Below are 15,000 nucleotides of genomic sequence, written 5' to 3'. Positions count from 1 at the left end.
TCGTCGTCGTCGTTGTCGTCGTCGTCGTCGTCTCTCGAACGAATCGGCTCTCTGGATATAATGTAGCTCATAAGCGTGTCTAGTTCCACAAATTTTTCCCGGACGCTGAACCTGAATTTAATCTTACGCGAGGAGAAGAAATCCGGCATCGTCGACGTGCAAATTTCTTTCAAAATCTCCTGGATGAAACGAATTACATCTAAATCGTCGTCTCTCTATATATCTCTTTGTCTCTTTTTTTCTTTTTCCTTTTTTTTTCGTCTTTTTCTTTTTTCTTTTTTTTTTTAACCATATATCTCTTACGTTTTCAAATTTAAGGATTTAAAATAGAACCGAAAGGAGAGAGAGAGAGAGAGAGAGAGAGAGAGAGAGAGAGAGGGCGAATTGTATAGAGGAGGTTTTAAAAAGAAGTTTTTTAAGTCTACAAAATGTTATACCGCATCGCATTGTAATATCATTTTTAATCGAATGAAATTTCTTCAAAGTTAAGATTTATACGATTCCATATAGCGCTTTTTTCTTTCTCTTTCTCTCTCTCTCTCTTTCTCTCTCTCTTTCTCTCTCTCTCTCTCTTTTAAGGAATATTAACGAATCCTCTCGCCTTCGATTAAATTCGTTACAATTCTCAACATTAAATATTAATTCTTTTTCAAGCATAATATTGATTGGAAACTTCGTGTTACTTTAATAATATTGATAGGAGAAAAATAAACGAACGCAAGCAATATACTTGGGCTAGAAAAATATTTGAACAATGGTTCTTCTTTCAAATGTATGTTGCTTTCGTATTTTGACAGTAGATGGAGCCACGCGATACAATCGAAATTCAGGAATGAAGATTGATCGACGCGATTAATTTTGACCATCTCTCCCCTCTTGAAATTTTATATAAATGATGTATTTTCCACTAACGAATAGGAAAAGATTCGATCGTTTTTAGTTATTTATTGTCATACCGAGTTAACTGGAACGGTCATATGCAGATGGTTCCTTTGTAATCTCGGCGTTTTGGTCATCGATACGAATTAAATAACGATTATCATCATTTAGCGGACGACTATTTCATTTGTACTTTATATTTTCCGATATAAATACAATTGAATATCGCATCGAATATCGGTATAAATTCGTCGAGATCGATATATTCGTCATTGTGCAAAAACGAATATCAAATTATACTTGCCATCGATGTTTTTGACATTTTATCGTATAATCTCTTTTGGAAGAATAACAAAACCCAAAAAGAAGGTAATTTATTTTCACGACACGTACCTTTCACGAATCGAAAATTCGTTTTGGAATTGTTGAATTCTTAAGTCGTCGTTAACTTTGGCGAATCTTCCATCCGTTCAATTGGAAACCTTGTGAAAGTAATGGCGTAGACAGAACTATGTACTTTCCCGTTGAAAATTTTCTACGAGGATGGGTAACATATTCGATAACGAGTATTACACGAACGACGACGATGACGACGACGACGAATGTAACTACCACAACAAGCACTGACACTTGGAATTGGAAAAATTGGAATAATTTATAAACACGAGGACGACGATCTTTTTCGTCACGAGAGGAGCATGATCGGCGGTTTTATTTTACGCGCGGCCGTTATTTTGCGAGAGATGCGATCGAACCGAGCTTACGCGATGACGTCGTCAGATGGCGGGTCGGTAATGGAAGTTCGTAACGTGCATAACGTTAGCAGTAGTTCGAACGATTCGAGTTTATTGTTCGATCATCGAAAGATATTTAACAGGGATGATTTAACAAAGATTTTTGTTCACTGAATATTTACAACATTGATCAAAGAATCGCACGATTGTATAATTATATCATATTTTGTTGAACAACGAACGGACGCTCCTCCTTCCCCGTCGGCCGAATTAAGACTGATCCGTTCCGCCCGGTAACAGAAAACAAAAGCCTAACGAATTCGACGTTGCCAAATCATCCGTAATATTCCTAACGTATAAAATTTAACGGTTTTTCATTACGTAATGTAACGGTCAAATCTTCACGCGAAACAGTGTATCCGGGAGTAGGACGCTTTAGAAAAACGGTTGAACGGTTCACGTAACGCGATACTCGTGATATATACCAACGCGTTCTTTTATTTATTCGATGTTAATGACGTTTTTCATCTTGAAATTACATTTACGATTTTCCATTCTGATAATGTATTCGTAATTACTCCTTTTGAAGAATGCTAATCGTCATTGAAGAAAGGCAGATAGGTAAGTAAATAAGTAAGTCGTGCTTTTTCATTTATATATACGATTCAAAGGAGAAAGAAAATCGTCGAGCTATAGTTTTAGATTAGTAATAGCGAGAAATTGGGATCTTAGGAGACATTATTTCTTTGCTCACTTTTCAAAGGAGCATTTCAAGTTAGGACAAGGGCGGAACCAACGACGAACACTAATCGCAATAGACTTAACGAGCGATAAAGTAAGATCCGTACCATCGTAGAGTTTCTTTTTCTTTCTTTTAGGCCCTCTCTCTCTCTCTCTCTCTTTCTCTTTGTCTCTTTCGTTCTCTTCGAACGTCCTTTCGTCGTAAACTCAGTTTAAGTGGATTCCCCGCTGGCGTGCCGTGGCTTAAAGGCAACCACCATCCCTTAGACCAATAGCAAAGAGGGTGGTGGTGGTGGTGGTGGTGGTGGTGTACCTGCTTCTAAGAATCCTCTCTCTTTCTCTCTCTCTCTCTCTCTCTCTCCTTCTCTTTACCTCTTCTTACCTTCTTCTATATCCCTCTTTGCAAGCTTTTCCACGCGAGGGTAGTCTCGGCTTAATAAAGCAGCCGGTGAGAAACGCGAAACACGTGCGTGCAAAACTTCTCCTTACGAGGGACTAGCTCCAAACCTCCCCTCTCCACTCTCACCCCTTACTCTTTACTCCATACCCACCCTCCTTGTCAGTCAGCTTTCATTCGAGAGTTCAAGGGTTTCATAGTACTCTTGGAAGAAACTTATGACGACGACGACGAAGAGGATGACGAGAGGAGGTACAGAGAGAATGCTGACATTGTCCTTGCTGACATCATCGTCCAAGCTTCATCATCCATGCTTACGTCCTTCTCTATTCTCTATTCTCTTTCGATTATCGGCTAGAATTCTGTCTTACTTCAAATATAATCGAAAATAAATCGCTAATTTTTCAAGATTGTTTTCTATCGAATATCGTTTTCAATGCATTTCGTATTTTTATTTTTTTATTATTATTATTATTATTTATTTTATTTTTTTTTTTATTGAGGAAGAATTACGAAGGGGGAGAGAGGGAAGGAGCGAAAGCCGTAATGATTCATGAAAGTTAAAAAATCTCAAAGCCGTGGTACGTATCTAAAAATGAAAGTTTGAAAAATGTATATTTATAAAGGACGTTTCTTTATTTTCATCCGATTTCGAGAATTGCGAGGAAGTTTTTCTCCGCTCGCGAAATAAATTGCTCAATCGTTGCAGTACGGAGTTTATTTATTTATTTATTTTTTGCTTTGTTTTGTTTTGTATTGTTTTCATATTTATAAGTGACAACAAAGTCAAATTTCGTTTGAGATGTGATATCTCGTAGGGTATCGTTCTGCGAAAGGGAGAAAGAGATAGAGATATGAACATTTTTCTCACGGTCCCATCTGCCTTCTTTTCTTTTACCAGGATACAAGGTCCACACGCTCGAATATATCTCTTTCTCTCTCTTTCTCTTTTATCCTTTCTTTTCCCTTCAAATTGAGAGAATACACGCGATGGAGGCTGTTTGTCTTTTCGTTGAAGGAGCCAACGAACGATCCTTCTGTTTTTCGTACTAGTCATCCACTCGTCTCTCCCTAAAATACAAAGAGACTTGTATGTCGTTCATCCCGTAGTTCACGAACGAGTACACGACGAAACGTGAAGACTACGATAAAGAGAAAGAGAGAGGGGAGAAAGAAAGAGAGAGAGAGAAGAGTTTCCGTGGTTTATACCTACTTGCCGGCACGCGCTGGGATTTAGAAAGAACTTTCAAGTGTGTTTCCTGGGTTTAAAGTTACAAGGGATTGTTAACATTGTCGCTGGTCTCTCTAAACTCGTTTTAAACACTTAATTAGGTTTAACGTCGGAATTAGAAAATTAAACGATTTTATATTCACCCTCAAAATTTACGATATAAACGAGCAAACTATCTCGAAGGATTTTGTCTATAATATATTATATATTATATATATAACTATTTTTATAAAATGAAATAATATTTACAATTTCTATATAATGAAATATATATATATATAACATTATATAATGAAATGTATAATTTTATATCTATTATGAAAAGTTAATTATACCGATCGATTATAACTTTACACACACATACACACACATATATAACACGAGTTAGAATTGATCCATCGTCGAGACGCAACTAATTACGATCTAACGCGAGAACGAAGTACTTTTCGTTCCTCTCCTTTCCTTTTCATCGGTGCGTGAAAACGTGCTCAAAGTTGAGGGACCTTTGGGAGAAAAGTTCGATCTATTCGCAAAGAGACGAAAAAGGAAAGAAAGAAAGAAAGAAGGAAGGAAGGAAAGAAAGAAAAAAGAAAGAAAGAAAGATGGGTGGAGGGATAGAGAGAGAGAGAGAGAGAGAGAGAGAGAGAGAGAGAGAGAGAGAGAGAGAGAGAGTATCTAAAGAACGAAGCTTCGAAATTCGACGAGAAGATCGCGATGTCGACGTCCTTTCATAATCTATCCGATGAGGGTGCGAACTTTGTTTCCGCGTTTGGTCACATTGAGAAAATGATGAAGGGAATGAGAGGTGGAGGTGGAGGTGGAGGTGGAGGTGAAGGTGAAGAAAAGGGAGAGGAAGGAGAGAGAGAGTAGAGAAAAAGGAAAGACTTTCGCGAGACTTTCCAAGTCCTTTTCGTCCTTCCATCCCCAAATCTATTCCAACGGCCTTGATATTTTCTCTCCTTCTCCTCCTCCTCCTGCTCCTCCTCCTCCTCCTCCTCCTCTTCCTCTTCTTCCTTCTCCATTTCCTTCTCTTTTTACTCCTACTCCTCCTACTCGTCGTAGTTTTCTTCTTTCTCTTATTTCTTCTCCCTTTTCTCATTCTCATCCTCATCCTCATCCTCATCCTCGTCCTCATCCTCTTCTTCATCGTTACTTTCGACGAGGGCAACGCCTTCGAGGGGAAACTTACGATATCATTACCGGATGAGCTATCATTTCCAAGGCTGCGCGTGCAAGTGCCGTGACCGGTAAGGTAATCGAAACACGTGTGTGTGTTCGTATTATTATTACGAAGCAACGATGCCGGTTATTAGATGTAACGCGAGTCGAAGTTTCGATGTGGCGTATTATGCGGGGAATACACGAAGAGTATCATTTTACTTTTTCTTTGTCTCCGAAATAAAAAAGAGGGAAAGAGAGAGAGAGAGAGAGAGAGAGAGAGAGAGAGGAACAAAGATAATTCATTCGAGTTCGTTGGAAATTTTAATCGGAGTTGAATAATACAATTTTTTTTTAACGATATGCACATGTTTATCATCGTTTATCTCGATATAGATAATTGTTAATTGATGTATTATGTATGTATGTATGTATGTATGTATGTATGTATGTATGTATGTATGTACGTATTATTTTGTTTTTCACTTATGCTTTTTCACGAAGTTTATTCGTATACATACGTATATCCATTTTACATAGATTTTTACATAATTTACTATCCTTGATTGAAAATCGTTGAAAATATTGACGAAACAATCGCTGTCGTTGGACAAAATTAATAAAAATAAAAATAAATGTATACGACCTAGTGTACATAGTTATAGATCGATTTTACAATGTACATGTACAATAATTGATTTTGATGAAAGAACGAGAGTTTGAAAATTTTCCCGGTTAACTTACATATGTCGGTCGTTTAAAATTGATAAGTTTATTATTCAACGCGTCATCCTTTCTTTGGAGAACGGCGCGAGAGAAATAGAAAGAGGATGGATGATGGTATATCGTTAGACGGAAAAATTATAGCGCGTAGGTGCCGCGCGTATTTCCCAATGGCACGTAGATTTACGGACCGTTAACTCCAACGAATTTATATACGTCTTCTTTTTCGCGAGACTGCTATTCGCGACCACGCGGACTTTATTATTCGCTTCGCGCCTACGCTTCCAGCTCTCGCTAAACGTCGACCTTACCCTAAACTTTGAAATTATGACCGACCGATGGTATAAGCTATGACGCTCGAGCTACCAGAAAAAAGAAAAGGAGAAGAAGGAGAAAGGTTTTGCATGAAAAATAAGAAGTATATAAGTACGTAAAATAAATGTCTCGATTTTTTCGTGACTTACGAAAAAACTACCGATTCGAAGTTGCGATCGTCTAGACGTTAAAAAAAGAAAGAGAGAGAGAGAGAGAGAGAGAGAGGCGAAAGTATTGATATATTTATTGAAACGTTATTATTCTTATACTTAAGATCATAAAAACGAAGAGGATGTAAAGATTTAACGTGATTAAATACGTGATTATCGAGAGTATAGATCGAATCTCAATTTTGCGGATTTGATCTATAATCTTTTTAAAGATATCTTTTGTTAATGTTTCACAAGATTATATATACAATAAGATTAAAGTCTTATATCAAGAGTATGGCGATGAATGTTTTTGTATCTTTTATCTACACAAAGTTATGAATGATATTGGATGAACGTAGTATTAGATTCCTTCAAAATTGCTTCGGTAGTCAACGCGTTAAATTACTTTCTTTGATAGTATTCTTTTCATTTTTCTATTTACAAACAATAAAATATCCACACAAAAATTCGTTGTGTGGGTATTCATTGTGTTAGTAAAGTCCACTTCGTAGAAATTATTCTTCTTAGAAATGTTACCGATGTATTTCAGTAGTTATTTACAATTATCGAAATCGGATTCGTCAAATAACTTCTCCTTAAACTTTTCGTATATCGAGTAGTGAAGTATCTCGACGATCGAAAAAGAGAAAAGATGATAAGATTACATATATCGAGAGATAAAAGACGAGGTCGGACACAGTAGAACGCGATCGTGCGCAATGGCGACTCGAAAGCTTTGGGAATGTTGAAAAATGTTATGAGAGTGAGATCACCCTCTAGGGAATATCGACGAACGTAAAGGTTATTTCTGGATCACGAAAACTTTTAATAGCTTTCTGATAACTTATTGCTCGGGCTTATAAATAATTTTATATCTTGTGTATCTCGTACGGTCTTTCGATTCCTTCCACTATGTATCCTTATCTTCTTCTTCTTCTTTTTTTATTTCTTGTCCTTATTCTTTTTTTTTTCTTCTTTCATCTCCAAAACAATATGATGATTTATTTCCTGATCATTTCTCAGAAAATAGGAAAAATAGGAAAACTATATCAGTCCCTTTAACAAAGACGGATGCACTATATTATATCGCAAATATTTGTACGTTTCTGTGAACGTGGATTAAAATAATATATAAAATATAGTCAAAATATTAAAAATAGTATTTGTTTAAGCGACAACAAGATCTCGTTTAATAAACACAACTAGTTTATTCTCGTCTCAATGATCTCTATCATTTCGACGGCTGAATTCTGATACATAACCACATGAAATACGACGGAAGAAGAAGAAGAAGAAGGAAAGAAAGAAAGAAAGAAAGAAAGAAAAAACAAACTTAATAATTTTCGAGAAATATATAACTAGATCCTTTTCAGTCTCCTTTTTCCACCGTGAAAAATATTCAATTACGCGTCGGTGCATTAATAAACGAATGTACGGTTTTGCGGTTCGGCGTAAGATTAATGATACACGCGTGGCACAAATCCATAACGGTCTAGCAGTGACGGTACTCGAGGGTGAAAGTATTAAATTCAGCGGGTAGCTTTAATTAAATCGAGTCGCGTCTGCCTCTGGAAGTCGAACGAGCTTTGCGCGAAAGGAAGAAAGAGAGAATGAAAGAGGAAGTGAGAGAGAGAGAGAGAGAGAGAGAGAGAGAGAGAGAGAGAGAGAGAGAGAAAATCGGTATACCAAGAGAAAGTGAGAAAGAAAGGGTGAGTAGAATATGAACTGGTGTACGGGTTATTAGAAGGTGGGGGAGAGTCACAGATATATCCCTTAATATTGGATACCGCTGGAATAATCGAAGATGGCAGATAGTAGTAACGTACCCTTTCTATGTTGCCACGTTATATAACCGCATCTCTCCACACCCTACAACACATTTCTCCGTCCCATCTGGTATAGAGAACGTGTACATGTAAATAATATGCAGCACTGCGTGCAAACCCTTGTGGTAATCATACAATCATGCTGTATCGGGTTGCCGTACATGCACGTTTTATCGACAATCTCATTGATGAATTCGTTCGCCTTATAGAGATGTTCGATAAAATAATTAAATATGTTTGTATGTGCTCTGTATTTTTGCGCGCGCATGTGTGTGTATTTCTTCTTTTTTCTTTTTCTTTTCTTTTTTATTTTCTTTTCTATCGTGATAATCGTCAAGGTGTTGTTAATAATTTGGAGAGTTTTTGTTTTTTTTTTTCCATTTCTTTAAGTAAAAATTGTGATATTTTTGGAAAGCTATTAATATACGTTGTTATTAATGCAATGAATGGAAAATAACAACATGTAAATATACGAGACTAGTCCGTAGACGGAGTATATGTAGCAAAAAATACGTAACCGTATATTCTCCATTCTTTTCTTTCGTTCTTTTTCTCTTTTTTCTCTCTTTCTCTTTTCTTCTCTTCTGTTTTTTCTTTCTGGTGGAGTATAACGAGCAGGTACATGGAGCGAAAATCATAGAAAACAAAATGAAAGGATTTTTATTCAATGAACGATACGACAAGAGAAGAGTCGTTATCCGATCATACGTATATAAAGCGTAATCTCATCTCATTTTAACATGTCAGCATTAATTATAACGGCGTATTTTATTCGATGTAGCGAAGTATATTTGTAAAGTTTCTTTTTTTTTTTTTTTTTCATTTTACATAACGTAAAGCTGTTACTTTATACAATACTGCATACGTATTTTTTATTTCTAAGCAGAGTTTCGTTTATTCCGAAGTCTCGTGTTTGTGTTGTGAGAAATTTGAGAGAGAGAGAGAGAGAGAGAGAGAGAGAGAGCGTCATAATGGTTACCATTTGAATTTAGATTCGTTAGATATTTTCTTTTTCACTCTTTTTGTTCTACTTCCTCCCCTTTTAAAAATAAACAATTCTGATTTTCCGTAAACTATAAAAACATCGGTGAAAAGCCGTCGAACTTTATTTTTCCGATTGTGTTTCCTACGGATTAACGGCAAAGTTGTATCCAATCGTTACAGGCTGATCAAACAGTAAAAATTGGTATCATCAAAATGTAAATGAACACGGTCGATTGATTACGCCTTTATTTTGAACGTTCTTATCGCGTCGGCGCAGTGTTTTACAAGCGGTTGCTTTACAACGAGCATGCTTTTTTATAGAGAATATTCAATTTTCAGGAAGGCAAAGTCGCGTCCGTGGGGTTCTCTTCCTTCATTCGACGCGGACGACGTCTTAAAACCAGTAATCGTCTGTCCGCGTATGAAAAGCCTGCGAAGATGGTGAACGAGAGGGGAGGATTAACATAGAGACGAGCTCGAGCTTCGATCTTCGCCACGAGAGAGAATTATGTACGTTCTTGCTATTTGTGTCTTGTATATAATATATTACACTCAGGTACATACATCCTCCCTACGTTATAGTTTACGTGGGGAAAAAAAAAAAGAAAAAAAAAAGAAAAAAGAAATTGAGAAAGTTATTAACTCGCGTTAAGAAACGAATTTGTTTGCATCCTTCTAATATAATATAAAATTCGGACTATCATTTTTATTTATTATCGCGAAAATTTCATTATACTTGCATTACAAAAACGAAAAATTAAAAAAAAAAAAAAAGAAAAATCAATAGAATAATAAGATCCAGATATGAAAATATAGTTGAAATATAACTACTGTTATATTCTATGTTAAATATCTCGAAAGAGTAATTCCACATGGGTTTAAATTTCTAACCAAAAAAAAAAAAAAAAAAAAAAAAAAAAACAGAAAAAAATTCGTTCTTTTATCGAATTCTTAGAAATATTTCATGTAAGGTTGAAATACGGTAATCGCGTAAAAGCTTAATCGAATAAATCTTCGAGGTCGACAAAGGATATCCTTGCCTGTGATTTTCCGTAACGGCAGTAAGGCTCGCGGGTTTTTGAAACGGAGAAAACGTCGCAGCTGTCGAAGGACAAACGACAGAAAGAGAAAGAGAGAGAGAGAGAGAGAGAAAGAGAATTAAATTTTTTCGATACGCTTTCGAGTATATCGAATTGTGCGGGAATTTTGAAAAAGAAACCTTTAGCCTCGTCGTGTGCTGTTTTTCGACAATGACGAAAGGTCAACGAAGAGAGAGATACATAGATAGATAGATATATAGATAGAGAGAGAGAGAGAAAGGGAGAAGATATGGATCGAAAAAGAACTTCTCGCGATGGTGGTGGGCTTTGTCATCGGTCGGTCGTTTCGAAAAAGGGCCATCCGTGTCGGCACGTTGGAACGAGAGGGTGACAAATCGATTTGAGCGTCTTAACACGTCCTTTTTCATTGTTCCTCCTCTTATTCGAAACAGAATTTCTTTTGGTTCACCGAAAAAGTCGGAAAAATCGTCTTTGGATATGTACACCAACTTATCGTCCGAAACAAATTTACTGGATTTTCTTTTTGTACAAATTTCGGCTGAATAGGGAAAAGGGAAAAAAAAATCGTACGGATCATTTCGGTTCTTCGACTCTCTCTCTCTCTCTCTCTCAGTCTTTTCTTTTGCGTGGATGGTAAAAATGCGCGGGAGGGAGAGCTACGAATGGAGAAACGGAGGAACAAAATCGAACTCAATGAGAAAGGAAAATGGTATTTTCGTAACGAGCTTGCTGAGCGGCCGAGTTGCCGGAACGCACTCTGGCCGCGGCTGTGCGCAATTACCGAGAACGATATTTGTTTTATTAAGTCGACAAATGTACGGTTTCGAACGTAATGGACTTCTCCTGGAGGTCTCCCGCGGTTCATCGATTTTGAAAAATATCGAGGTCGCGGTGTGGTCGCTTCGAGGGATCGACGTATACAACAATGTGTATGTGGTATGTATTTGTATATAGGTAGTATATCTACATGTATAAATAAATTTCATAGTTTGTAATAGCAAATACATATGCGCATATACGTATATATATATATATATATATATATATGTATGTATATACATACACACATATATATAGATGTATACATAAACCGGGCCACTATCAAGAACAAAACAGTTTCGCTCCACGACAAAGTTTCTCCGGTTATATATTACTTCTTATATAAACAAAACAATGGATAACAAATACAAGTTATCTTTCTACGCGTATATATGTACATACATATATATATATATATATACACACACACACATATCGTTTTTAAACATTTTATTTTTCTACCGCGTAGTTGCTCTGAATACAAAATCAAGATGAATCTTCTTCTGACTTGCAACAAAATGCATCTCTCAAACTTTTTTTTATCGAACGATCGCGCTCGATCTTTTCTCGTTGGAAATAGTAAAGAAAATAAAGATTTTTGCAGATACCCGATCGGTCGGATAACCGATAACTTTACGTTATGGATGAATCGCTTTTTAGTAACGCTTGGAACTTGTTGTTTTGTCGCCAAACGATTTACCTAAAAGTTTGATCGCGGCACCGTAGCAAGCACTGTGTCGCCTGTCGGTTTTACGACACACGCTTTTCTTTTCTCTTTTTTTCTATTTTTTTTCTCTATTTCTCTCTCTCTCTCTCTCTCTCTCTCTCTCTCTCGTTATACCATCCCGTTCTATCTCTATCTCTCTACCATTCGACCCCTTTCCGCAGGCAGCAGAACGCCAAAGTGCCGTTCGTGCGTGATCGTATCAGTGCCGATTGCATTACCGTACTGCAGTCTGTTTGCAAACTGCAGTAATAACCTCGACGCTCGCGTATTAGCTGCATTATACAACATGCACCGTAGTGCGTTCATCGACGTATCATACATCTCTTTCCTTTTCATCCTTCTCTTCGACCCATCGAACCACCCTCCCGCTCCCACCCCCATGCTCACTCCCTCCTCTCTAACATCGTTGAATCCTTTCATTGCAAGTAAATATCGACAAGAGAGTGAGCGATCGTGGATTACTAAGAGAGATCGTTTCTCTCTCACCCTCTCCTTATTTTTCTTTTTTGTTATTTTCTTTTATTTTTTTACGAGATTATTTTCCAAGAAACTTTGAAACTCTCGTTTAACGACGATCGCGAGTTTTTTTCGCTCGAAAAATATTCAGGTACTCCCCATCTACCTATCTTTATCTCTCTTTCTCTTATCTTCCTTTTTTAAAACGTTACCGATTAACCTTTTAAAACGTTAAATTCGCAAGTTCTCTCGATATGATTATTAAAACTATCTCAAACTCGGATATCGGATTGCAAAATTTAGCGTTTCATTTTATATAGAATATGTTTTTTTAATAAGCATTATAAGTCTATTCTACTTATAAGCATTTCTTTCTTATAGAAAAGTAAGTCATGAAGCGTTAAACGTTGTGATCTATGTATAATATATCGAAATGAAAAAGAAAAAAAAAATATAAAGAAAAGAAAAGAAAAGAGAAGAAAAGAAAAAGAAAAAGAAAAAGAAAAAGAAAAAAGGAAAAAGAAGAGATTTGAAGCTAATAGTTAAATAGCGTACAACTAGGAGAAAGAAGTAGAGTAGGAGGAGGGACTTTACGGTTCGTTGCATGTCACTGCAGTGGAAACACTGGCGTTGCTCGTAACGCGAAAAAGGAGGAGGAAGAAGAGAAGGAGGAGGAGAGGGAGGAGGAGGAGGGGGAGGAAGAAGAGAGAGAGAAAGAGAGAGAGAGAGAGAGAGGAGATACAGGATACGTACGCGCGTACACCTCGCTCAAATCCCAGCCGTTATAATTTCGTTGTCTTTTGAATTTATCTCCTGCAGGCTCCCAGCTTCCCAGCCTCCCAGTTTTTCTTTTTTTAAGTGGTGAGTGTAGGCAACGTTTGACGAGCACGTTGAGCGAGGGATAAAAAAAAAGGGGTGGGGAGAAAGTGAAGAAACAAAAAAGACAAAAAAAAAAAGGAAAAATACAACCGAAAAAAAAAAAAGAAAAAAAAACGACGAAGAAGAAGAAGAGGTGGGGGAGGAGGGTGAACAAAATTATTCATATAAAGGGCGCCTTGCCAAAGAGATAATATTTGAACGTTTCGTTTCATGGACCACCTAGCTAATGAACATATTTACGGATTTAACATCATGAAGAAGTAAAATGAGAAAGAACGGAGAGGGAATTGATGATGGTGATGATGATAGCGGTAGTGCGAATGCATTTATTTTTAATTGCTCGTTTCATTCGTCCAAATTGCATTTCGTGAAGAACGATTCTGGAAAATTCAAGGAGCTACTCTGTTTTTTTTCCTCCTTCTTGTTGATTTTTCCTACCGATTTCAAAAAGCGATCCTCGGAATTGATCGATTTTTTGTTTTATTTTTCTTTTCTTTTCCCATTTCTTTTTCAATCAAACGTTGAATAAGAGGAGAGAGAAGGGAGAACTATTCGAGGTAGAAAACGAATTAATAACCGCAATGAAAGTTCATGCAGTGCATTCTCCACGTTCTATTATGACTTTCTTATGGTTAATGACTAATTAGAATGTGGTATTTTTGTTAACTAATAAAAAGAAGGGTAAGTGTATGAAGAAAAGTTTCACGCGTTTTATCGTTTTTTCTTTTTTTCTTCTTTTTTTTTCTTTTTTATAAATCTATCCGTCTGTTCTTTTTCATTTTCATTATCTTTTTCTATCCTTTCATTGTTCTTTTAAACTTGACACATCTCTTTATCAAATTCTGTAATTATTACTGATTGGTTAAATATACATGTGTTCATCGTTAAGAAATTTTCGATGGAACGAATGTTATTTTTTTTTTTTGGGTTTTCTTTCTTTCTTTCTTTCTTTTCTCTTTTTCTTTTTTTTTTCACCGACTTTCGGAAAAGCTAGGCTTTTCCTTTTATCCGAGATTAAGAACGGGAAATACGCGAAATATTTCATGGGAAAGGATAAACTTCGTAGCTTTAACAGAACGGAAGAAGTTTCGGATATTTAAGGAAACTCCAAAGTTGCGTTCTCTCTCTCTCTCTCTCTCTCTCTTTCTCTCTCTCCCTCTCGCTCTCTCTCTCTCTCACTCTCTCTCTCTCTCTCATTGAGAAAAGGAAGGAGTCCAACAAAACATTTCGCAGTATATACATACATACATACGTACGTACGTACGTACGTACGGAATGTCCGATGTTCAAAATAGCAGAAAGCTCAAATTCTGATTATTCTGCATATCTCAAAAGGACAAGCCACATGTCTCGCGATTATGCGAATTGTTATATCCGTTAAAATTCATTGCAGAGCTTGCGTTAATGGAAATCAAAGTCGATAAGAATTTAAAGAAAATAATGAAGAATAAAAAAATCATTCAAGATTGTTTGACCTATTTAAAGGGGGAGAAAAAAAAAGTCATCAATTATGTAGTAATCGTATTTTTTATTTCTATCGATCTTTTCATCCAATTGGATCTTCTCCGCCTTGTTCCCTCTCTCCTCTCTTTCTTCTTTGCATCCACTTCAGTTCTCGAGAAAAAGTTGCGGAAGATTCTCGATATGCGCTAATACGCGTGCCAACACAAGAACAAGCCAACTGGTATCTCGAAGGGAGTGAAATAATTAGCCCGCGAGTAGAATTTCGGTTGCCGACCGCTCGAAAGTGGAGGATTAGTTCAAAGCGAGTGAACGTGAGAGAGAAAAAGAAAGAGAGAGAGAGAGAGCGAGAGAGAGAGAGAGAGAAAGTGGGAGGGAGAGAATTTCGGAGAAGTAATAGGGAGAAAGATAGAAAGAGAGAGAATTTCGGAGAAGTAATACAGAGAGAGAGGGGGGG

General features: G+C 36.7%; 1 protein-coding gene across 4 annotated transcripts in view; it reads left to right on the top strand.

Annotated features, from left to right (window-relative positions):
- The window catches only part of LOC122637874 (inactive histone-lysine N-methyltransferase 2E), a 394,264-nt gene that overhangs the window by 275,974 nt on the left and 103,290 nt on the right, over window positions 1-15,000 (top strand). For 2 of the 4 annotated variants that reach the window (XM_043830365.1, XM_043830362.1), the window contains exon 2: window positions 9,480-9,650. The exons of the other annotated variants lie outside the window; for them this stretch is intronic. The gene's annotated coding sequence lies outside the window, so the exon portion shown is untranslated. The remainder of the gene's footprint in view (window positions 1-9,479; window positions 9,651-15,000) is intronic. 4 annotated transcript variants of the gene reach the window in all.

The sequence above is a fragment of the Vespula pensylvanica genome, chromosome 2 (genome assembly GCF_014466175.1).
Source record: "Vespula pensylvanica isolate Volc-1 chromosome 2, ASM1446617v1, whole genome shotgun sequence".
Classification (NCBI taxonomy): domain Eukaryota; kingdom Metazoa; phylum Arthropoda; class Insecta; order Hymenoptera; family Vespidae; genus Vespula; species Vespula pensylvanica.
Note: the sequence above shows the minus strand (reverse complement) of the source record. Positions and strands in the feature narration are given on the sequence as shown.